Consider the following 25,419-nt stretch of genomic DNA (forward strand, 5'->3'; position numbering starts at 1 on the left):
CCTTTGGTCCTACGGATCCAAGACCTAAGTGACCTATGTTGCTTATTTACGAATTCCTCACTTTTTACATCCTAACACGGTTTAAAATTTCAGACAGACAATCGGAAATGGACTCTAGATGGATCTAGATGATTTTTTGAACACCAAAATTTTATTTGTATCATCAATATTTTTAAGCAACTTAGTATATCTTGATATATTTCATATATTCATGGTATAAAAATTAATTAAGTCGTATATTATAAAAAATAATAAATATTTGATAATTTTTAAAATTCAAATAATATTATTTTGACAAAATTGTCGAATGTTTTGATCATTTTCACAAAAATCTATGTTAAAAGATAAAAAACACAAAACATGAAAATAAATTCGAATGAGTCTCCGGACACACTTGCGAGACTAACATCATGACCTAGGTGTTGTAGGTCTTACGAAACACAGACTAATTACCAGATCAGCAGCAAGTGCCTTATAGTTGTACATGTTGTAGTACCGTTTGGAGCAAGCTGTACATTTACACAAGTTTTCATATCTCTCATCCAAATCGGATTGATTCTGTATATTATTATTAAATTGAAAATATCAAATATAATTTTATCTAAAAACAATAATTCATATTTATATAATATGAGATCTAAAATATTTGTTTATACACACGTATGGCTGAATATTATCAAATATATCATTATTTTAGTTCTGTCATACACAGATGACGTAATAAAGTAGGTACATATATTTGTAGGTAAAACTACATGTTTTATATATACACGTTCATACATATTGAACATATCATGACAGACAACAGGAGTCAACATACTGAGGTTAGATAGTACCCATTTTGTACCCATAACAACATTTAGTAATATGTACAAAATTCATTTGCCTTCAGGTAAGTAAGTAATACCAAAGAGCATAAAACAGAGGAGAGGCTGTCATTACTGGCAATGTTGTGGAACCCAGCGTTCGCCATTCTGCTCTGAGTAATAATATCGTAATAATATAATCTGTTGTAAATACAGTAGTATTTACAGGACACAAATAACCAGATGGCATTCGTGCCTGAATACGCGACCTTTTCCTCCAACTTATACTCATTGGGTAATACTTCATAGCTGTAACTGTAACTGTGGGTATGTAGTATCTGTATGTATTTTAATAGTAAATGTATCGTTCCTTACTAGATAAAAACTATACAGCAATTTAAAAAAAAAAAAAAAATTATATGTGCTTAAACATTTGTTATTTTTTATAAATTCTGCTGTTTTTACTAGAAAATAATTTTCGGAAAATTATTAACTTCCCAGAGGAAGTAAATGTAATGGGGCCAGCACACACTTCATTACCACACCGACTATGTACTGCCAATTGTTTTTAAACAATTTTGCTAGGCCATATTCGCACCGTGCATGAGTTTTATTTCAGGAGTTTACATGGTAATGACACCCTGTATGATTTCGGTAGTGACACGCGGGAGGTTATTCTCAAATATCTACAATCGGTTTTAATTAATCACCCAGTACAAATATAATAATACAAATTTTTAAACACAGATGTGACAACAGTAGCATAACAAATTTACAACAAAATACAACACATATCTAGATGAAAAGAAGGAAAATCTTGTTACAGAAATCAGAAACATATTCAAATATTTATTTATTATTTGTTAGTAATGTTTGTTCGAATTTGAAATGTTGTTTGTTATAGATTTTATTCTTATACATACCAAGCAAAACTCTGAAGCATCCCAATTGTTGATTCAATCATATTTTGGTATCTACCACTCCATCTCCTTCCACCACCTTCTATGTTTATATTTATATTTTTAAACTATAGAATACAAATATGTTACTGTATTTTACCTAGGCTAGGCTAGGCTGTAGCGCTAGGCCTGGTAAAACACACCAAGGCGCGTTACAAGGAGTCAATATTCTTTAAATTCATTAGCCATATTCAAGAACCAAGTTAGTCAGTTTCCTCATAGCCTAATCATATCTCGGAGCACCACAGGTACGTTCCTTTCGTCACTGAAAATAATCCTTATTTAGAATTTTTTCGCTTAAGAGTGGGTTGTTGTAGCACATGATAGCAGAGAAGCTTTAATGGTTAGTGATGATTTTATGGTCTTATATTCAATATACCCTTTTTACGCATTACTCGTGAGCACGCCTCCTTCACAATTTCCTGGAATATCTCAGGAATCCATCGGTACAAATATCAGGTTTATCGTTGCCGGTGGCTAATTTGGTGCAATTTTTCATTTAAAATAAATCGAGTTTAATGATTTTATTGCTGTGCATCTCTTCTAATAGGCACTGCAATGATTTGACAACTTCAGAATGGTTACTTTAAGTTTAGTTTCTTAAATCCGAATCCATAACCTACTTTACCTTCAAGCTTAGATCAACCATTTTATCGCGCCTTTCAGCTTAACTACATTCTCATTCGATTTGTTCTATACTTCTATTTACTTGTTTATCTGTCTCAAAATTATGGAGTCCTGTTAGAGAAATCCGAAAAATATTTATATATTTGCTTTAAACTTTTATTAAAACCTGTTTAAACTTCAAATGTTGTTGTTACTTGTTTCATATATATACTGTCAATCTAGAACACTCCGAAATATCTCATTTGTTGATGCAATCTTATTTTTAAATCTATTTCTCCTTCCATTTTCAAAGTGTATATTTATCTTTATAAACTATAAAATTTGAATATATCACTGTGTACTTGTTTGTTACTTAGAATAGATCAGAAAATCTTTCTATACTGAATGATATCTCTAACCTAAATTTTTATATTCTATTTGCATAATAAAATTTATAAAATATATATCTATTTCGTATATTGTTAAAATATTGTAAAAATATTTTTATAAATTTGATTTTAGAAAATAATCCATAAAAATATGAGGAAAAGTTTTTTTCTACGCAATTTGATTGCATTATTGATATTCATATTTTTTTTTATACTTTTTTAGCTTTTTTAGGAAGTTCTTCGAGGTTGCATACATAATTTCCGACTAGACAAAAAACAGCACATCGCCAAAAATAAGGAAAAAATTTTAAAATGCGAATTTTATCATGGAAATCGGTATATGGGAATAAATAATTCTTCTAAGCAACTTTTTCAAAAAGTTTTTTTCGATATATCTAACCATCTCTGACGCTACGCAAAATATTAAGAATGGGCCCTATTTTTGTCAATTTGTAGTAGGCTGAGTTTAAATTTCTGATTTCGGCTAAGTATCTAAAAAAATGTGACCAATCAATGACAAAATTTCAAAACGATAATATGATGGTGTCTTCATCTTAAATGCGACACCCAGTATATCAGTCTTGGTATTAATCTTATTATTCATTGCATTTAGTCTCGCCTGAAGTACTAATTCAAAACAAAGATTGAAATGTAGATGAATTTTACTCAGTTGTAGTGCAACAAAATTAGAAATCATTAATTTTCTTCGTCTTGTTAACACAAACAACGAAATTTGTCATCACCAGAAATAATTACATTTTACGATATATACATAATGATAGAAGATTCACTAAAACACAGAATTACTATAGATATTTAAACACTAAATAATAATATTAGTTATGATCTCATTAAATATTAGAGAACGAACACTTCCGAAGAATAACACAACATCCTTCTAAATAGATAGTTCTATGCATGTAACATGTACAGTAAAATTATATTATACAGCTAGTATTACCCGAATAATTTATACAGTGTGTTCATTTCAAAAGTATCCACCCTTAAAAAAGGGGTATTGTGTTCTAGAAGCCTTAATGGCAGACACTTTTCAAACTAAGATTTTTAGTCAATGAAAAACATTTATGTAGCCATTTTTTTTTTATTAATATTCATTCAGCAGAAGCTCGCAGAGCGATAGGTTCAAACTTCCTTACTAGAAAATACGCCTTATCTCCGAAAATAATTCGAATAATTTGAAGAATTGGTTTAAGGAAATATTCTCATTAACCTTTAAAAATATGCATCATCTTTAAAAGTATCCATTTTTAATAACTCTTGACCTGATGTAATTATTGTTTGGAGTGAAAATACGTCGATTTAGATATCGACAAGGAAGTTAAAAAATGGTGCCTAAAGAATTTCAAGTTTACCTTGTGATACTTTATTTGAGAGGGCATAATATTCTCTCTTTGAGTGAGAGAAGGGATATAAATTAAATTTCTCTAGGTACCATTTTTGTACTTCCCCGTCGAAATATAAATCGACGTGTTTTCACTGAAAAAAAAAATCCTATCAGGTCAAGAGTTTTTAAGGGTGTATACTCTTGAAATGAACTCGCTGTACTTGTATAACATGAATAAAATATACTTCCTTACTTTGGCTGCTAATGTTGAAAAACATGTTCTAGGTACTTAAAAGAGTTTATTTCTGATATACAAATATAAATTATTTTACCACTATCTATTGTAACGAAATTATTTTAATATACATTATACAGATTGTATTTAAACTCATTGGATATATGAATTTAGCTAACATATTATCTTCAAAATGAATAAAATTTTTCTTTGGGTATATTTTAATACATAATCTATATATATAAGAATGAAAGAGACAGAGAGTTTCTAAAAAACCGCAATATTTGAATCGATTGGTCCGTATCTCAAAAACTATTCGACCAGTCATCAAATGCACTTGATTTTTGTACTTTTTGGGTCAAAATTACCTTATCTACTGAGTTTTATCGAAATTGGAGATAAAAAATTTTTTTCGATATTTTGCAATTTTTTTAAGGGCGCTTTAAAACCCCTTTGAAGAAATCGAGAAAAACACAAAAAAAATTTTGTGTTGGAATTTGATAAAAGTCGGTGGATGGAGTAATTTTCATCCAAAAACTATAAAAATCATTTCATTTAATGATTGGATCCAGAGTTTCTAAGATATCGCCATATTTGGATCGATTTTAGTCCGTATCTCAAAAACTATTCGGCCAGTCATCAAATGCACCCGATTTTTGTACTTTTCGGGTCAAAACTACCTTATCTACTGAGTTTTAAATTGCACCAACATTTAGACATTTAAGAATTCCGAAGGTACCATAACCAGTGGGTCTCGAATTAATGTGTATAAGCTCAAAATTTCTCCAAAATTTATCATTAACTGACACATGTAGTACAATATTTAGTAATTATTATCTATATGTACAAGTAATTTGTTACTTGCTTCTAGTTTAAAATATAGTACAAAATTTTAGTATCTAAATAAGTAATAATTTACCACAAGGGTATTAACTAAGCTAATGTATTATATTATAATGTACATTGTATATACCTCTCTATTTATTTATATACATATCTTTATCTAACACAATACATTTTATATACTTTAAAATAGTTTATACTATACATGATACATGAAACAAGATATATACATACATATAGTATTAATTCTTTAAATACTGTGTATTCTCAATAACAATCAAATTATTTATTATATTCAGCATCCGAAACAATTGAAGTTTAATGATAATACTCTGTAATAAACAAAACTAAAATGTGAAACTTTTTTTTAAGTTAAAAGTCCACCGTTTTTATTTGATATTTTGGCATTCATTGTACCTTTGCTATTCTAAAACTCGAAGTGTTGTCGTATGGCAATTATATATTCAAGCTCACTTCTTTACTCTTGAAGAGAGTTCTTGTAGAGCTCAAAAGGACAAAATTCAAGGTAACGTACCTATATATATTGTGTAATTTTAACCAAACAAAAATTGTCACACAATTGTCAAATTGTTTTTTATAGTTAGTACACATAACCAAATGTATGGATGGGAGATCTAAGGCGCTAAAATGTTTCCCGGTGTAAGAGTAAAAGGTTACACGTAGCACAACTTTGCCAATTACAATTAATTAGAACAATAAACTAGTTGATTAAACTTAAATTACTTGTGACGGTTTTGCACTATCTACTCCAACTGCTTGACTTCACTTTACAATGATTACTCCTGCACTTACATCTTCAGCTAAATTTAAATAGGCTTGTTAACTCTAATACTTTTTATCACTTCAGGTGAAGAATTCTCAATGCACGGGCAAAAAAGTGAAGTTGGTTTTTAAATCTTAAGAAGTAGGTACGCAAAAATATGAACGTTTAAAATTTCTAATTAAACAAAGAGGACGATATAGGTTAGTGACGTCATTGCTTGATATGACCGTAGAGAAACGTATAAAATACATATAAAAATTTGTTTTGCTAAAAAGAGATGGGCTACAATCTTTGAATGCTTATAACTTCTCCGTTTTTTAATCAAATTTAATTTCACTAATTTCACAAATTTTTTTAATGGTTTCATGTCCAGTTTTACATTTTTATACCATGCATATATGTAATATGTAAGGTATACTAAGTTTAGTCTCAAGTTTGTAACACTTAAAAATACTGATGCTACGAACAAAATTTTGGTAAAGGTGTTTATAAAATCACCTAATTAGTCCATTTTCGGTTGTCTGTCCGTCTGTCTGTCAACACGATAACTAAAAAATGGAAAAAGATATCAAGCTGAAATTTTTACATCGTACTCAGGTCGTAAAAAGTGAGGTCGAGCTCGTAAATGAGCAACATAGGTCAATTGGGTCTTGGGTCCCTAGGACCCATCTTGTAAACTGTTAGAGGTAGAACTAAAGTTTAAATGTAAAAAATATTCCTTATAAAGAAAATCACCAACTTATGTATGTTTAATGTGATAGAGTAATCAACACTGTCTTTGCATGGTATGTCAACAATTAACTCAGTCAATTGTTTGTTTCCACTTGTATATAAAATAATAACTATCTTAGGAAAACACAGTTGATAAACAATTAGGAAAACACATTGAATACAACGTGAAAAAAAACAAATATATACTCACAGAAAGAACAAGTAAGATTATTTAATGATTATTTCTACTTCAAACTTTCATGAACGTATTATCTTTTTACCAGATTTCTTAGGTTCCTTAAAATTATTGAACTGTACTATAGGTAATGAACTGTAAATTCGGGTTTTGAATTTTATTTACAAAAGATATAAATAGAATTTCTGAATGTTACTTAAAGTTATTAAAATTTACATCATACACAGATATACTTACCTATACCTATAAAGGTGTATGCTATAATATGATTCAAACTATATATATCTATCTTATTATTATTATTATTCTAATTAAACTAATTAATTAGTAAATAGAATATTATAAATTAACTATATCCTTTATAATAAAATTATTTCTATAATATATTATTCATTAACTAAAGCGCAAAGCTTTATATTTATATGCTTTGTAAATGTTTCAAAATTGTATTTTATTCTAAAAATGATTAACAAAAGCATATTTAAATTGAATAGAAATTATTAAGTTTTTGATCTTATCGATTACAATAAATCCTTACAATTCTTTTTTAAGTAAAAGGATTTTTTTAAATCGACATTTGTTCCATTTTTATACCATGTATATGAAATATACCAAAGTATACTAAGTTTGGTCTCAAGTTTGTAACGCTTAAAAATATTGATACTAGGTACAAAATTTTGGTATAGGAAATCATAAAATCACCTAATTAGTCCATTTCCGGCTGTTTGTCTGGCGTCTGTCGTCTGTCCGTCTGTCATCACGAATACTCAAAAACGAAAAGGGAAATCAAGCTGAAATTTTTACATCGTACTCAGGACGTAAAAAGTGAGGTCAAGTTCGTAAATGAGCAACATCGGTCAATTGGGTCTCGACCTATGGGTCCATCTTGTTAGCCGTTAGAGATAGAACAAAAGTAAATGTAAAAAATCTTATCAAAAAATAAAAAACTTTTGTTTGAAATATTTTTTCGTAAACATCACTGTTTACCCTTGAGAGCGCAAATTATTCGCAATTTGTATAGTATGTATTATAAGAGAATATCATTTATGTATGTGTGACAGGATAATCAACACTGTTTATACATGGAATTTCAACAATTCACTCAGTCAATTGTTTGATTTCACTTGTTTATTGAGTTGTTTGTAGAAAACAAAAATTTGTTGTAAAATTTAAATAGTTATAAGACATTGAAAAAATTAAGAATCAGGCTAAAAATTAATATCTTTTTGGTTACTCCATTGGAAAACAAATAAATACAAAAAGAATTTTGAATATTTTTTCAATTATGTATATACCAAGAATAAATATAATTTTTTCAATTATATGTTGAAAATGTATTCGAAACGTATAGTTTTTGACTATACATTAGTTTTCGATAAATTTATGAAAAAAGTTTTAATGATATACATAAAACGAATATTGAAAAGTTTTTTTTTCTAAATTAATATTTTTAATGTAGTTTGTACCTACACGGAAAACTAACTAAATTTTTTTTTTTTACAGGCAAGTTTTACGATAAGTTTTACATGAAGGATGATTTTATTGAGAGTAAGTATAAAATATTAATTATATTCGAGAAATATGAATGTGAGAATATTGATGTAATGTTACTAGAAAGATGGTAGATTACTCAATCCAATTTCGAAAGTTTATAAAAACAAGCTAAGGTTCGTTCATTGATACAGAATTGGAGAAAGAAAAATTTTTTAATGTGTATTTAGTGGATGTATTTTTTATTTAGTCTATAATAAGAAAAAAAGAATGAAAAACAACACCCATTTGAAAGAAAAAAATTATTTTAAAAAATAGGTCAAAACCTCTCAAAACTTTCTTCGCACTCACTTTGCGACGCTTCAAACGCCGAACATATTGTTCCACTCTTTGAAGACGGTTTTGAACTTTCCAGTTTCTAGATTAAAACTGATGATAAAGTCATTAACACCTTTTAAATTGTTGATAGCAGAATTACGTTATCTTTAACAGTTAATATTAATTTATTTTTTGTAATAGTCAATGTTTGCTATTTTTAGCCCCCGAATAAAAAAAGGGCTATGTTTCAAGTGCGAGCTTAGAGTTCCGTTCTCGAAAAAACTAAAAAATTGTCGATTATCTTCAAAATCGATTCAGTTTGGAAAAGGCATGACGAATAATTTTAACATATAAATAATTTCTATGGAAATGAATGGTCAAATAAACCTGGCTCGATTCATTTTGAAAAGTGAAATGGTAAAATAATTAGGTAATTCAAAACAATAATTCAAAAGAACAAAGTCAACTCAAATATTTCAATTTCAATTAAAATATTTCCAAAAATTTGTCTTAAAAAATGACAGCTCTCTAAGTATCCTTTTCGTCTCATCTAATGTCCTTGACCATCACTCTGATAATGATTTAAGAAGGAGTGTTATAAGTTTAAAATGTTTATCTGGTCGTTTGTGTGTTTCTCAGTGACATCGTAGCCCCTAAACGATCGAACCGCCTTAACTGAGAACATTTTATAGCCAAGTTTCCAAAAATCGGTTAACAAGGAATAAATCGTATTTGTCGGGGTTTTTTTTAAATTTTGTAAATTTCACTTGTGTTTCTATGATATCTAATATATTCTGGGCATTATATTTAATACATCTATGGATCTTGTGTGAAAGGTCTACGAACTTGGTACGAATGAAGAATATATATGAGTATTTGACTAAAAAAAGTAAATGATAAATTAAGATTTCTCTAGAAGGCTTTCCATTTGGGTGATATAATAAATAAATGTTGCACTGACATTTTAATGGTGACTAAAGGTTTTTAATGAAAAGTTATAGTCCAGTTTGTAAGAATTATGTTAGCAAAAACTTTTTTTTCGTCGACGATTGCATATTAATATTTATTAGACGCATTACCGAAATAAGTGTTAAAATGACAGAGTAGTTATTTCACAGATGTGGAACTAAAAACGTAATTTTTTAATGAAACTTTTTTTTTCCACTCCATCTAATCGATATCTGGTAGTATAATCGAAGAAAAGTTCATTGGGTGTTACTTTCTCATAAAGATCTTAACAATTGTTAACATTTTTGAGAATTATTTTCACAAATATACAGTAGAAGGTATGATCGAAATTTCACTATACGATAGAAAAAGACTTAAACTATTATAAAAAATATTGTTTTTCCTTGTAATTTTATCTTTTTTTAATAATATGAGAGGCCAAAGAATCTCCATAACCTTCCTAAATGATGAAAATAACTTACTATTACTTCTTAAAACACTTCAACATTAACTATTGGATAGCTTGGATTATAGCCTGGTAGAGATGTGTAGCTTGGAGGTTAAATGTTCGCTTGTTATGAAAGAGGTACTGAGATCAAATCCCGTCATTTGAGGGAATTATTTTTAATGTTAAGCTAATTTATAAATTCATTTATCGTAAATATTTCAAAATATCCAGTTTTTTTATTTTAACAGAAGAACGTTTTATGTTTCTCCTCCCACAACGCCTCTTACGCACCACTTTTAGCAATCGTTTCAGCACACCTCGATGTTATTACGTAACGATTGGCGTAAATCTGAGATCGCTATCACCTTTCATGTACGAGAAATCGTGAACAAAAAAATGTCCTTTATCACTCATACACTATAGTTCGTACACACGAACTTTCATCTAAAAGTAGGTGCTAAGACAACTCTAACCGTGAAACGTAAAGATATAGGGCTGATTACAATAACTTTCTTATACTGGGAAGCTAATACCTTTCTCGTTTTTAATTTCTCAATCCATATGTCAATAAAACCTATCAATTTATATAACTGCTTATGAATGTTCGAAACATATTCTTTTTTTAAAAAAAGCACATCATAATTTATCAATAATAATAAATAAATTTATCAATAAAATTTATTGAGTACTAGTAATAAAATTACTTTTAAAATTATTATGTTCATTTTATGAATGTCTAATATCATTTCAAGAAAATTTTATTTTATATTTCACCTTAAACCGACCGACTGGGTAAACCGTAACAACCGTATTATTATTACATGTGTAAATAATATAAAACCATCGTATATCTTAATGTTTGTTTGACTTAAATTACATACAGTATTTCTTGGTACTCAACTGTACCATTGGGACTATGAAAAATTATTATTTTTTGAATTTTTCATTTTATTTGCTTATGTACTTTTGAATACTGGAGTATAAAGTTTTAGAATATTAACGTGAAAAATTTAATTCATCCGGAAATGAAACTCTTTACAAGAAATTCAATCCTCAATCTCAAATACATCCATGTTTTAAAAACGTTAAAAATGTTGCAATCAAACATCCTAAAATAATACGGTAAGCTTTTGCGTGGTTCATTGTTTTCTATGATGCTTAATGCTATTTAGATAAAATGTCAATTCAACATCGAATTAACTTCAGGAACTCAGTGAAGTAAAAAAAATGGACATTTCGTTGGACACAAAAGATGATACTCGAATTTAAAAAAAAATTTTGTAGATTAAAACCTTTATAATATGTCTTAAATTGTTTTTGTTTTCCACAGAATGAAAACTTCAAATTTTATTGACAGCCAAGTTATTTTTCATTTAATATTTGATGAATTTCATTTTGATAACTATAACAGTCGAAAAACGTGTCTTAAATATAAAAGAAACTTTTTTTATTGTGAACATCATAGTACTTCCATTACAAGTATCAATAGAGCATCTTTTTTCCACTAAAAATTTTGGTTGCACCGAAGGTAAAATCAACCAAACACCAATGACAATTTCTACAATCATTGCAAATATATTCTCGCATCTTAATCATTAGATTCCCCATAACCATTAAGAAAACCGCCACTCATGAGTTGCGTAAACTAAAAGATTTTCCTTTGAAGAACAATTTAAAATAAAATTATCACATTTTTACTAACACTCACTTCACTGTTGACTAGTTAACAAGAACACTTCATTTCCTCCCTTAATCCAGAGAACTGACTAGGTTAAAGCTGTACCGATTGTAAGCTATCTTGTTATTTATACAAAATATATGATGTAAGAAGAGTTTTCGTGGACATTCTTATGTGTAAAACAAAGAGGGAATATGTACTGTGTGTTATGGTTATGTGTGACTGTGTGTGGTTGTTATTGTATGTGTACAACTTGTGAGTCTGATCGGCTGTATACATGTATACATATTATACATATACAATCCCTCTTAGTTTTATACATGAGAACGTCCATATGAACTCTTCTTATTTCATAAAATATAAATGACTAACGACATGGCTTACAAACAGTATACAATTTTAGGGAAGTTCCAGAAATTGATTTTCATATATTATGGCACGCCATTTTGCTATTTAATGTCCGAAAAAAAATGATCGTAATAATAATACATTATTATTATGTTATCATCATAATAATAGTCATTTTCATTATGTACATAATTTTAATTCAATCATTTTTATTATGTACATAATTTTAATTCTCTATTTCCATTATGTACATAATTTTTATTCAATCATTTTTATTATGTACATAATTTTTATTCTCTATTTCCATTATGTACATAATTTTAATTCAATCATTTTTTTAAATCTAATTCAAATAAAATTAACTGATTTATTATTATGTATCATCATAATAATAATACATTTTTATTATGATGATAACATAATAAAAATGTATTATTATTATGTATCATCATAATAATAATACATTATTATTATGATGATAGATAATAATAATACATTTTTATTATGTTATCATCATAATTTTAATTCTCATCTCTCTTTTCTCATCTTATCTTATATCAATCTCTCTTTTACTAAGATTTATTTTACAAAATATAAAATATAAAATTTCTGATTGAAAAAAAATAATTAATTAATTTTTTTCTCGATAAAAATTAGCCTATTAAATAATAAAATGGCGTGCCATAATATATCTTATCATATTAATTTCTTTCAAAGAAACGGAAGTTCCCAAAAAATGTGTTGTTTGTCTAAGATATTATGTGTGTAAACAGTTTCGAATTTTCTATATAACATTGCCACAGAGAAAAGTTCAATTCAATCATTCATATATAATGACAGTGACATGTAATTAAGAAATGTATCAGTACGATAAAGACAAGACGAAAATATATTACAAAATAAATATTTTCTATATATATATATATTTTTTTTACTATATTCCTATCTTTGTCGATGAAACTAATAATGCATTGAATTTCCTTTACCAATTTTATTATATATTTTTTTTATTTTCGTGTGTATCCATTTCTATCCATGTGTCTTTTGTTTTTATTGATTGCCTTCCTTTTAATACGACGTCGTTGTCTGCCTTATTTCGATCCCATACACATGTACACGCGTCTTACATCTCACTTGCATCCGTTTTTACTTAGGGATATGCAAGTGAAATGTGAGATATAAAATTTGTGTTTAGATTTTAGATACAATTATCTTTGTTTTTAGAATTTTTTTTATAATCTATTTTAACGAATTGAAGATAAATGAGAATATTTAGTGAAGCGTAAGCCGCGCGCTTCTAACTGTTGTAAATATAGTAATGCAATTTACAAAAGGTTCAAAAAGTATGACAACTTTAACAATGAGGGATTTTGATTTGATGTACTTTTGGTTTCATAATAAAAATATGAAGCTTAAGTTAAATCGATGGAAATTAAATATTGACGTTAAATGGCATCCAGAATTCGAGAGGAGAACCTAATAAGAGACTGACCATTATTTAAGTCGATGGGATGGATATTCGATCTCTTGAACTTAAACTTAATCCGAAGCTAAAGCAAGTTACAAAGAATTAATTATTAAAAAAATTATGAAATGTTTCATGCAAATGGTTAAAGCTTAAATACTCCATTTAAAATCTTAAACCTTTTTGTATCGGGTGTTATCGGTTTTTTCTGGTGGAGACGCAGACAAGTGGTGTTTTTTAATATTAGTTATAAAAGAAAATATTTTGTACTCTTACAACTGTTCAAAACACTATTAGAAGAAAAAGTTTCATCAAATTAAACCAGCCTTCAAATGAATTAAAGCCACATAGACATAAGTCAATTTTTTATTTGTAGGGGTTAATTAAAATTGACTAACTTAAAAACAACACGACTTCCCTAGGGTTAACCACCTGCTTTCTCGTTTCTCCCATTGTAGAGATCGAATTTTATTTCTTGGTTAAAAGTAGAAAGAGAGAACTCTTGGTAATTGAGAATTGAGACAACACGACTTCCCTAGGGTTAACCACCTGCTTTCTCGTTTCTCCCATTGTAGAGATCGAATTTTATTTCTTGGTTAAAAGTAGAAAGAAAGAACTCTTGGTAATTGAGATCTTGCTTTTGAGATACTTGGTGATATTTTTACGATAAATTCCTACTACAATAAATTTTTATTTCGATGCTTTATATAAAAGATTATTGCATTTATATATTTCGTTTAATCTAAAATTAGATGTCATTAAATATCATTCAATCGAATTTTTTTTACGATTTTAGACATTTGAAAATACAAAACACAACATGAAAATGTTGTTTACTACTTTCAATTATTGAAAAATTTTTATTGCTTTGAAAAATATTTCAGATTTTCTCATGCCAAATAACTGTTGATTGTTTCCAATAAAATATGTCAATTTAGAAAATTTTAAGGCCAAAATAAAAAAAAGTCCCGGTTTCATACTCTACGTGATATTAGAATCAAGTGCTCGAGGGGAGCCACCTGATAATTTCTTCGCCCAGCGATAATTTCTTGTTAAGGTCATATTGTTAGAGTTACGTTGTCAGTTTTTAATGATGGCTGTGAATATAGTGCAGTTTTCAATCGAACGAAGATTGTTCTCTTGTAATGTAAATCGATTATAATATTAAATGAAATGTTAAAAATAAAATAACCGCAAACAACATCACACCAAATAAACTGGCAAAAGATTTCGAAAACATGTTGAGACATCCTAATTTGTTTATGGAAGTAACATTTTCATCACTTTCTGTAAGTTATTGAATGTTCAATAAGTTACAGAAGTTATTTTAATATTCTTAATGAAAAACCAGGCCTCTTTTATCTTGACACCTTGTATTTGTATTTTGAGAAAAATACTCATGTGATGGAGAGATTTGTGGAAGACTCGGGAAGACTTGTAAAACTGTAATACGAAATACAACTAGAAATGTAACCATTTTTATATGGACCCTAATGTAAAATGTTCTTATAAAGGACCCTAAATCTGAAGGTCAAATCCAAATTTTACATTTTTTAGCAATTAATTATTGCCTAGTCGGATTGTGTTTTTTTGACTATGTGAAAAAGACTTGTTTGACAAATATTAAAACGGTGTAGCCAACCCTAGCGGTACACGATATGCTGTGCTGAACCTGAACCTACCCTTCAACCTATTAATCTACATGATGTATATGCCAAAAACTAAAAGAACCAATTCTATTTTCTATATAAAACATCAAAATATACTACTCGAACAAAAATTCAAAGTTTGTTTTAATGCATATAATCCAAGTTCTATAGTTATGATTAACGTCTTAGTCATATCTGTCAGTTTTGAAAAAAGAAAAGCAAACATCAAATATTTCTGTTTATGAAATTGACTAATGAACACAAAAATTGAAAAGTGTTTTGAAAAACAGTTTAAAGTAATTTTTATCATCATAGCGTGGCTATGAGATATAAAAATAAATGTGTAGGTATATGTTCATTTATTGTGTGTGAAGTAAAATTTATCAATGCAGTAACATAACATACATACAACATAAACCGTTGAATGTCAATGCCAAAAACTATATAAATGCTTCACTAAACACATCATTGTTAACTGATAAAAAGCGCATTGCATTCGTTCCGAAAATTAAAATAAAATATTTTTTTGGGTTATTGTTTCTTGAATGTTCTCTCCAATAGTCTTGATTTGATTTGAAGTTAGACTGTGTATACCTAAAGTCCGTCGACGTCAAAGATCTCCTGCTGTTCTTAAACAGCTCCAAATGGTTCATGGAGTAGTGGCCGGGGATGGGCCAATCCTTTTTCGGTATCACAACGGTTTCTATGGTCTTAGTGTGTCCCACCCCAGGACAGCCACTCTAATCTAACCTAACCTAACCTAGACTGTGTGTCAAAATCGTAGATTTAAATAGAAGTTTGAAATTTTATTTTCATTAGGGGACCAGGCTATATTTTTTTAAATCAATTCAGATGAATAATTCTCACATCACGAACAGAAAAGTTGGAATGGAGATTACATATAAAACTTTGTTTTGCTAATTCAATCTTTGATAACTTCTTCGTTTTTCAATTGATTTTAATGTCACTTTCAATGTCATTGTCATGGTGTCAAGTCTAGATTTACATTTTTATGGGTACTATGACCAATTCGACATCAGGATTATCCCCCATTGGGTGCAAAAATACAATTTTATTACAAACCACACATATCACTTTTTGTATATTCGTTTACTTCTACTTTAATAAGTATAGAAACACTTATTTTAGAATTTTTCTAAACTTTTTGAAGGTATTCGCACCGTTTATGTGATATTTATTCTGTACTACTTCAAAATTTGAGAATAAAGTATATCATACTATGCATATATATCATATGCAAGGTATCCTAACTTTAGTCTCAAGTTTTTAACGCTTAAAAATATTAATTATTAATGCTATGAACAAAATTTTGGTATAGGTGTTTATTAAATCACCTAATTAGTCCATTTTCGGTTGTCTGTCCGTCTGTCCATCTTGTAAACCGTTAGAGATAGAACAATGTAAAAAATCTTCCTTATCGAAAAATAAACAACTTTTGTTTGAAACATGTTTTCGAAATCACTGTTTACCCGTGAGGGTGTAAATGTAGGCGTAAATTGTATAGTTTGTATTATATGGGGATATCAGTTACGTATGTGTGACATATATATATGAGTAATGTGATAGACTAATCAACATTGTCTATGCATGGTATTTCAACAATTAACTCAGTCGATTGTTTGTTTTCACTAGTTTTATTAAAAATTTATCACTTTCACTAAATATTTATTTGAAAAGAAATATTGCTAATGCTATTACTTATTCTTAAAATTTTTAAAGAGTGCGCCATAAAGAAAATTCGCAAACAATTGAATAATAATTAAATTTTCTTTAGTAAGAATGTTTTCTGGTAATTTCGTCTACTTGTTTCAGTTCTTCGTTTTAAGCGGGCATATTGGGAAAATCATGTTGTCATGTGGCGACTGTTGCTTTTAACCCGTAGCAAATGATATATGTCGGGGAAAATATTTCTATCCTTATATAATTTTATCTATTTTTGAATTATGAATTAATTGTTCAGATTTTTTCTACCTCTCTACAGTTTTTTAAAATACGTTCTTTACAAGTCCTTCAAAAATTGCTAGAACTTCTCCTATCACAAAGGTACAGGAGTGCTTCGCAAATTTTTGAGCCTGTTCGTGTACTTTTGAACAACGTGTGTTCCTGAAAGTTGTTAGTCTGTATTTAAGACTCATATCCATAACAACTTGTATGGTATCGTATTCGGTTTGTTTGGTAGATGTGCATAATATAACATATTATTTCATATAAATCAATCTTCTGTTAGTGACTGTTTTCAGCAAGAGAGTTTTGTGAAATAAACTAAATATTTTCTTCATGAATGAATACAAGTAAAATATCATCATGATTTTCACAACTAACACAAATACAAACATACTTTGTTTGGTACATCCAACATTCAACCAGAAAACCAACCATGTCGGTATGTTCGTTTTTCTTTTACCAAATAGTGTTTTATTTATTATATGTTTATTATTTTGTATTTGTTTTATATGTTAAATAACAAAATATCATTTGATGTACCATATTACAGGTTTTGTTCAATTTGATTGGGATGTAGGCAAAATATTTAATAATCTGTATAGGTCAAAAATAAGGCGTAGTTTTTGACATTTTTGAATTACTGGAAACTTGAGTGGCTGTTGTCAAGGAACTTTTTCCTCAACAAAAATTTAACCAGGATAATTACGGCCGAATAATCTTATCCGGGTATTTTCTTCCAGTCCTCGATTCTCTCTTCAACTACAAATGCCTAAAGAATTATTACCAACTAGATTGATACCCGCCCGCTTCGCTGGGCTTAAAAGTAAAAACCACCGCTTTATAGCCTCCACCCTCTCTTGATATACACAGTTTTCAATTTTGTTAAATATAAAATAGACATATTTCATTGAGTATATCAGAAAAGTTGGCCATGAAGTGATGATCATAGATCTGCTCCATCTATAATTATCATTTTGAACCATAAATTAAAGATTTCTGTAAAAATTTTAAAAATTTAATGTTTTAATTTTTTTTAAATATATCTTTATAAATTATAGTTCATTTGTTATTCTGAAATATCAGCTATATTGCTGTACAGTTTCAAACAAACATGCTTACTTTCACATTTATAATATATATGGATATATGGACGTTTGTAGACATGTTATTCTGGACAGATCTAATGATATAGGTTACACAACCTGTATCCACAATCACATATCTCTTAGTGGTTTTTGTATTGTAATACCGAATCGTTTTGCATTTAAATAGAAACATAAATCAGCGACTCCTTATTCTTTCTTCTTCCTTATGCTCTTGTGCTGCTATTCTGTTGTACATTTCTGTTTTAAAATACATAAAAAAATAACACAAAACATACAAATGATGATACTGTGAAGTTGTTGTTCGTCCATCTACCTATCACCATGTTCCCTTTATAGATGGAGAGTGTAATACCAGGGAAAAAATTCACATAATCACATTTTATCAGTTTTGTAAAGTTTTATTTTTAAAATAAAACAATTGGAATAGTCTTCCCTTATAACAATATTGTAACGTTGTCTCTCATCGGTTCGATGAAATCAAATACCACTAGGTGATTTCTTTGAAAACTTTGCTATCCTTTAATGTTTAATACAAAGGTACACTTATTACACAAAATTTTCCAATCTTCAAATATATTTATAACCAATATATTTTAACACTACACTGTAATAGCGTCCGTTCTCAACGACTTTCTACAAAAGGCTGACTCGTTATTTTACAGTATTCGTAACTACACTTTAACATACAAGCCGTTTCAATGGAAGCCATGTATAATTTTTGTTATTTGCACAGCTACTTTAGATATCAGACTAAGCTGTATTCTTCTAGAAACGTCCTTCATAGCCAATCACCATACCAGACTCGTTACAATATTATTCTAACTATTGATAACTCGGAGTTGTAACCCCTCCAACTGGCGATAATAATTCGTACTAATTAAAATAGGAAGTGGACCTATTTTCTGTAGTTCCAATTTAGATTACCAGATGCCAATACTTGTATTCTAAATGCCAAAAAAATATTCAAATTCAAATGACATAACTGGAAGTTGTAGTCCCGCCAACTGGCGATAATATTTCATACTAATTAAAAATGGAAGTGAGTCAGTTTTCAGTAATTCTAATTTAGACTACCAGATCACTTACCATTTATCAATACTTATGGACTATTTAAATTTTAAACAACTATCAATAGAAACTTGATTGGATAAGCTTTGTGATCCATGGTACAACATTATAAGTAACCATAGTGTATATAGATCACCCCCAGTAATTGTACTTAAGTCGCTCTCTTCAACGTGTAGTCTTTACAGTTCACAGCATCTTTAAGGAACAGCATCATTTAATTTCAGACAGGATTATTCAGTATTTGATTGAAACATTGCATTCGGAAATTCATAGTTCTCCTTGCAAGCATTCTCTGAGTGCCACCTTCAACTTACACATAATTGGATCGGGATGAATTAAACTTATTTTCATCTACTTAATTAACCTATAAATAGTAATCCATAAAAAAGGTGAAAGTAATTGTTAAATGTAGGTCGAATCTATTCGAGATATATGACTGTGTGTCTCATTAAACTTTACCTCCTCAACAGTTTACTTTGCATGACTTAAATGTGACTAAATAAGAAAATTCCCGCTAATAAGCAGTGATTTAGATAATACTTGTTGTAACTCTAAAAAATGTTATTTCTATTATCGTTTTCTCGATTATTTGCACAGAAAAAAGAGCAATGACTGTCGTGAAACTATATTGTGATTCAAGGTGTCCAGGGTACCAAAGATTCCCTTTTCTCCTCTTTACTTCTTCACAACCCCTCCATTAATGTTTCTGTTTGGTTGTGCAGCACGATTCGACCGAATTATATCATCACTTCTTTCAAAATATTTAATTCTATTGTTCTTCTAAATAATAATGATCATAATCATAATAATAATAATAGTATAACAATGATATAAGAATTATGATGTCAGAATTTAGTATATGTTTTTGTTTTCCGGATCACGAGTATACCAACATATTACAACAATAACAATATATTGTATATGATGATGTACAGTATTGTTTTATTTATAGAACATATTTGGATTGAAGCCATTCATCCATAGATGGGGACCATATATTGTTTACAAAAGTGAGACAGAAATTTTGAAAATATTATTGTACGTGATAATTTACGACAAGATACCCACAAAATTGTTTTAATTTATAAGGTCGGAAATTCATAATTCATTAACACGGAAATCCTACATTTATCCTAAAGATCTTAATCAGCTAAAACATACCATAATTAGGATAAACATTTATAGGTCTCAAGAAGAACGCTTTTCCCAAAAATCAGCTTGTTATGCGTATACATGCCCTTGGCGTTTTTCACTTTACATTTGCTGGGATAATGTGATCAAACTTAAGCATTATTTAAGACTATTTCTTTAGACAATTAGCCACCCCTGAGGGACTACGTTGAGAAAAAAATGGCATTTTTTCAGGACGTCAATTATTTAGAGTTTGTTGACGTCAAAATTTGAATTATTTTTAAATATCTTGTAATACTAGACGGTATCTCTCAGATATCCTTATAGTATAAATAGACCTATGGACCAAAGTGTTCCTCACCCTAGAACAAAAAGACGACTATTGATTGAATCTTCAGATATTGAGACAAAATGTGGGATTAAATTTCCCATAATAGCAAATATATGAATGCAAATATTGCTTAAAATTATTGACTTCCAAAAAACTTAGCTAAAAAGTATGTGCTTTGAAAGTCGGGTCGATTCGATTACAAATTGGTTAAATCAAAATATTTAATTATAGTGGAAATAAGATACACTCAATTTTGTGAAAAGACGACTGTTTAAATGTTATGCTCCCCCTTTTATATGAAGATTCCTACCCTTAGCAGAAAATATTTATCTTTCTTCTCGCTTAAAGGCGATAAATCGGAAACACAGACCTCATACTTGTAACTTTACTTTTTTGCGGGGTTTAAACTTTTCATGGTGTTTAAAATTTAATTCTTTGGAATTTTATATAATGTATAATCATATTTTTATTCATGCTGTAAAGTAAAAACAAATTAAGCATGAAAAACGTTCTAATTTATTCAATGATTAGTTAATCATGTGTGGTAAATTCAATTCAGTTCAATTATTTTATTAAATTTGTATGCAATTGATATTTTAAGTTTGATCTAATTTTCGATATCGATTTCTACATGCATTTTCTCCTTTCACATAAAATTCGAGTACATTAACATTTAAACTTTAACATTGATGTTTATGGGATACATTAAATTGCAACTTTAAGACCAGAACGTATTTTTTATGTTTTGATTTACGTATTTCAACGATTTTCATTTCAAAGCCATGAACACTCAATTAAAGGTGGTAGACAGTTTTTCTCATCTTTAATATGAACTCTGTGATAAAAATATCAATACAAATAAATTCATTTTCTAAAGAAAATAATATTTTCCAATTTCTATTAAAAATAATAAACCAATTGTAGAAAATGAAATTAATATCAGATAATTGAAATAAAAATTTGCAATAAAACGTAATAATACCAAAAGTATAAATTGTCAAGGAAAATTATTAAAACGAAAGTGAATAACAAAACAATGTATAAAGAGAGCGAAGATAGAGGAAAATGATTTTCATGAAAAGCAGAAAATAATAAAACTGTTTAACATTCAATGTAAGTACAATCAGAAAATCCTCTTTCTTCTGTTTCATAATAATAATAATACTATAGGAAGAAAATTTTAGTCAATGTCGTTGACTATATAAAATGATATACAGATTGTTTCCCAAAAACAATTTAACACAATCGTGAGGTTTTTAATTCTTAACACGCTTTAATTAGCTAAACCTATATGTATGAATGTAACGAAATTTTTTTCACGCCCGCTTGACTTTTTGAAAATTTTCATTCTGATTTATGACGACGGCAAGACAATATTTCAGTAACTTTCTCACTAGAATAAAGGATTGAAATATTAAAATGGTTGGTCATCAACGGTCAGACGGTGTTGTGGCGATGGTGCCACAAAGACATAATTAGTTAGTCGAGTGTTTAAAAACCAAAATGAAATTTTTGTTTGAGTAGTTAATTTCATAGAAAGGAAATGATTGAGCGCTTATTCAAATTGCAATAATCAACTGCTTTAGAACTTCAACTGCTTTAGAACTCTAGTGACAGGTTCTTGATCAGGTTTATCAACCAATTTTTCGAAAAGAAAATTTCTTATGCAAATATTGATTAAAATTCACATTTCGAATAGGCGAAACTTAATATCCGCTAATTAATGATTTTATTTCTCAGACACTGCTGATTTCTTGTGTACCAGAAAGTTACCGAACTGCTGAAAAGCTAGTGTTGTCTTTCGACTTAAAGACTGTATGCACATGAGACAATACACTCTGTATGAATATGTATATAAACGAAGGATCGGATCAACTAAACTCTACTAAAAAGGCTAACAGCAGCAAACAGGGTAGGTAGACGATAGATAAAACTCTGCTAGTCGCTCATATCATCGTTGCAATGCTTCGTTGGTCAAATCCGATAGTATCTTATGTAAACGGTTGTCCATTAAGAATGTCCAAACTTTAAATTAAACAACTTGTATATTGAGATATCATTTGATATTTCTTTAAAATATATTTTTTATTCGAAAGAGTAGTTCATGGAATTTTTTATAATATACGGGATTGTTCAATAGGATTTTATCGCGTAAATGGAGACATTTTGTTCAAAAACATGTTACCATTTAAACAGTAGAGATATATTGTACAAATGAATGTTTCACTAAAATGAGCGAACGCGTATTTAACAAATTAATGTAATAGTATATTATCTTAGTAATTTTAACATTTTTTTTTTTTTGTTGACAAAATGACTCCATGTTCTTGGTAACACCTTATTGAACAACCCTATCAAATACTAGAAGTTAGACTGGCCTTTGCTAGACAGCTTATGAGAAAAATTAAATTATTCATAGGCTGGAGCTATAAGATCGGGTTCGATATCATTGATAAGAGTCTTTCGGAGTAACCGAGCGCAGTGGGTAAGTGAGAGCACCGCGTATATCTCCGAATTTTGCTGGAGGGGAAGGAGTTCAAAAGCACAGAAATACTTTTCAAAAAATGGAGATGAAATCAAGAACGTTGAGACAAAGGAGATGAAACAACGTTATTTAAGCCTAAGATATGAACACTCTTAATGGAAAACCTTTTACATATAATATGTGTTGCTGGCTGGCTGTGTATTTTTATTTGTATCGTAATAAATTTTATAAATCTGCTTGTATCATCGCTTCTCAATCTACCATTCATAATTCTAATACTTAAAATGATATTACTATGTTTTCTGTATTGTTTTTATTTTGGTTTGGTTTGTTTTTAAAAAATATGTTTACAGAAATATATGCTTTTTATAATTCATAAAACTTATTTTATTTATACAGGGTGAATGCAGAATGTGGAAGAAAAGTATCAAAGGTTAAGGGCGTATATAACTATAAAATGCATATGTATTTATTTTATGTACACAACCAGAAGCAATAAAAATAATAAATTTTAAAAATATGAAAAACTGGGTTGTATTAAAATAATGAATGAAAAATGAAAACTGGTATTTCAGGCATTTCTATCGTTGTCAGAATCTAAGAATAAAACAAGCTAAAACAAACAATTGACTGAGTTAATTGTTAAAATACCATGCCTAGTCAGTGTTGATTTCTTTATCACATTACACATACAAACATGTGACACATACATAACTGATAATCAAGTATAGTACATATTATAAAATTTCTTTAATTGGCGCCCTCACGGGTAAACAGTGATGTTTACGAAAAAATGTTTCAAACAAAAGTTGTTTAATTTTTTACATTTAAACTTTTGTTCTATCTCTAACGGTTTACAAGACCCAATTGACCTATGATGCTCATTTACGAACTTGACCTCACTTTTTACGTCCTGAGTACGCTGTAAAAATTTCAGCTCGATATCTTTTTTCGTTTTTGAGTTATCGTGTCCACAGACGGACGGACGGACAACCGGAAATGGGCTAATTAGGTGATTTTATGAACACCTATGACAAAATTTTTTTCCTAGCATCATTATTTTTAAGCGTTACAAACTTGGGACTTAATATACTATGTATATTTCATATATACATGGTATAAAAATTTAGTGCTTAAAATAGTAATAGTATTAGTGCAATAAATTTGTAAAGGCTGTAACAAATACTTTCATTAGTTCTCATCTGCGCACACAGTAAATCAAGCAGTTCATGCCCACAGCTCATAGGTAAATTAAACAACGTTGTCGCTAGTACAATTTACGTCTGGATTGTTTTTTCGCTAGCTAAACGGTCAATTACATCCTATTTAAGGTAGTGCTGACGGAAGTTTCAACTTTCAATAATTTATTAAGGTTTTAACTTTAACTTTAATTTAAATTTTTTTTTTATTTCCACCGACTTGTTTTGAAGGACTCTATGAAAACATATCATCGATCTAGCGTTCTAAGATCAATGTTAAACCCATAAGATCAATGTTAAACATGCCTACTTTTGAAGTCGGCATGTTTAACATTGCTTTATTAAATAATCAGGCAACCCTCCCTCCTAAAATTTTCAGAATTGGTTTAGACTTCAACTTCCAACTTCAAATAAAATATAAAGGGATTAAGTCCAATTTAAGCTATATAAAGCATACGAAGATCAAATTCGACTATTCTAAACTTAACCTTAAAACAACTTGAATACTTTTATAGAAGAGATGAGTTTGTTATTGAAACTAAATGGGACACTAAATAAAGTTTAAACAAAATAAGCGCCGCGTCTTTTTATGACATGTAAGCTCTTAGTTTCGATCTGTGTGTACAACGAAGATGGATTTTTTTCTAAAATTAATTAAGAAACATGTTTGTTTTATTTTATTGAAACACTATGAATGGAAATTAAAATAATTTCAATTAATTTCTCTATCACGCTGTGATTTTATTATCCTTTCCGAAATAAAGTATATATATACTTTTTATTTTATCAGTATCACATATTTGAATATACAATTAGCATAATATATGTGGAAGCGTTGCATTGCAATATCATTGTATTCTCATTATATTTTATAGGCTAAGATGTAATTGCATCAAACTCATGCTTCCGATTGTT

At 28.8% G+C, this 25,419-nt stretch overlaps 1 protein-coding gene and 1 long non-coding RNA gene across 3 annotated transcripts in view; one reads left to right on the forward strand and one right to left on the reverse strand.

Moving 5' to 3' along the window:
- Positions 1 to 25,419, forward strand: part of LOC123290811 — a 471,033-nt gene that overhangs the window by 187,966 nt on the left and 257,648 nt on the right. The window lies entirely within an intron of this gene.
- Positions 1,013 to 24,873, reverse strand: LOC123290813. The gene is made up of 3 exons (XR_006534899.1): positions 24,863 to 24,873; positions 13,233 to 13,238; positions 1,013 to 1,075 (listed from the first exon to the last, which is right to left on the reverse strand). It is a non-coding gene; the product is annotated as an uncharacterized LOC123290813 (long non-coding RNA).

The sequence above is a fragment of the Chrysoperla carnea genome, chromosome 1, assembly GCF_905475395.1.
Source record: "Chrysoperla carnea chromosome 1, inChrCarn1.1, whole genome shotgun sequence".
In the NCBI taxonomy this organism is placed as follows: domain Eukaryota; kingdom Metazoa; phylum Arthropoda; class Insecta; order Neuroptera; family Chrysopidae; genus Chrysoperla; species Chrysoperla carnea.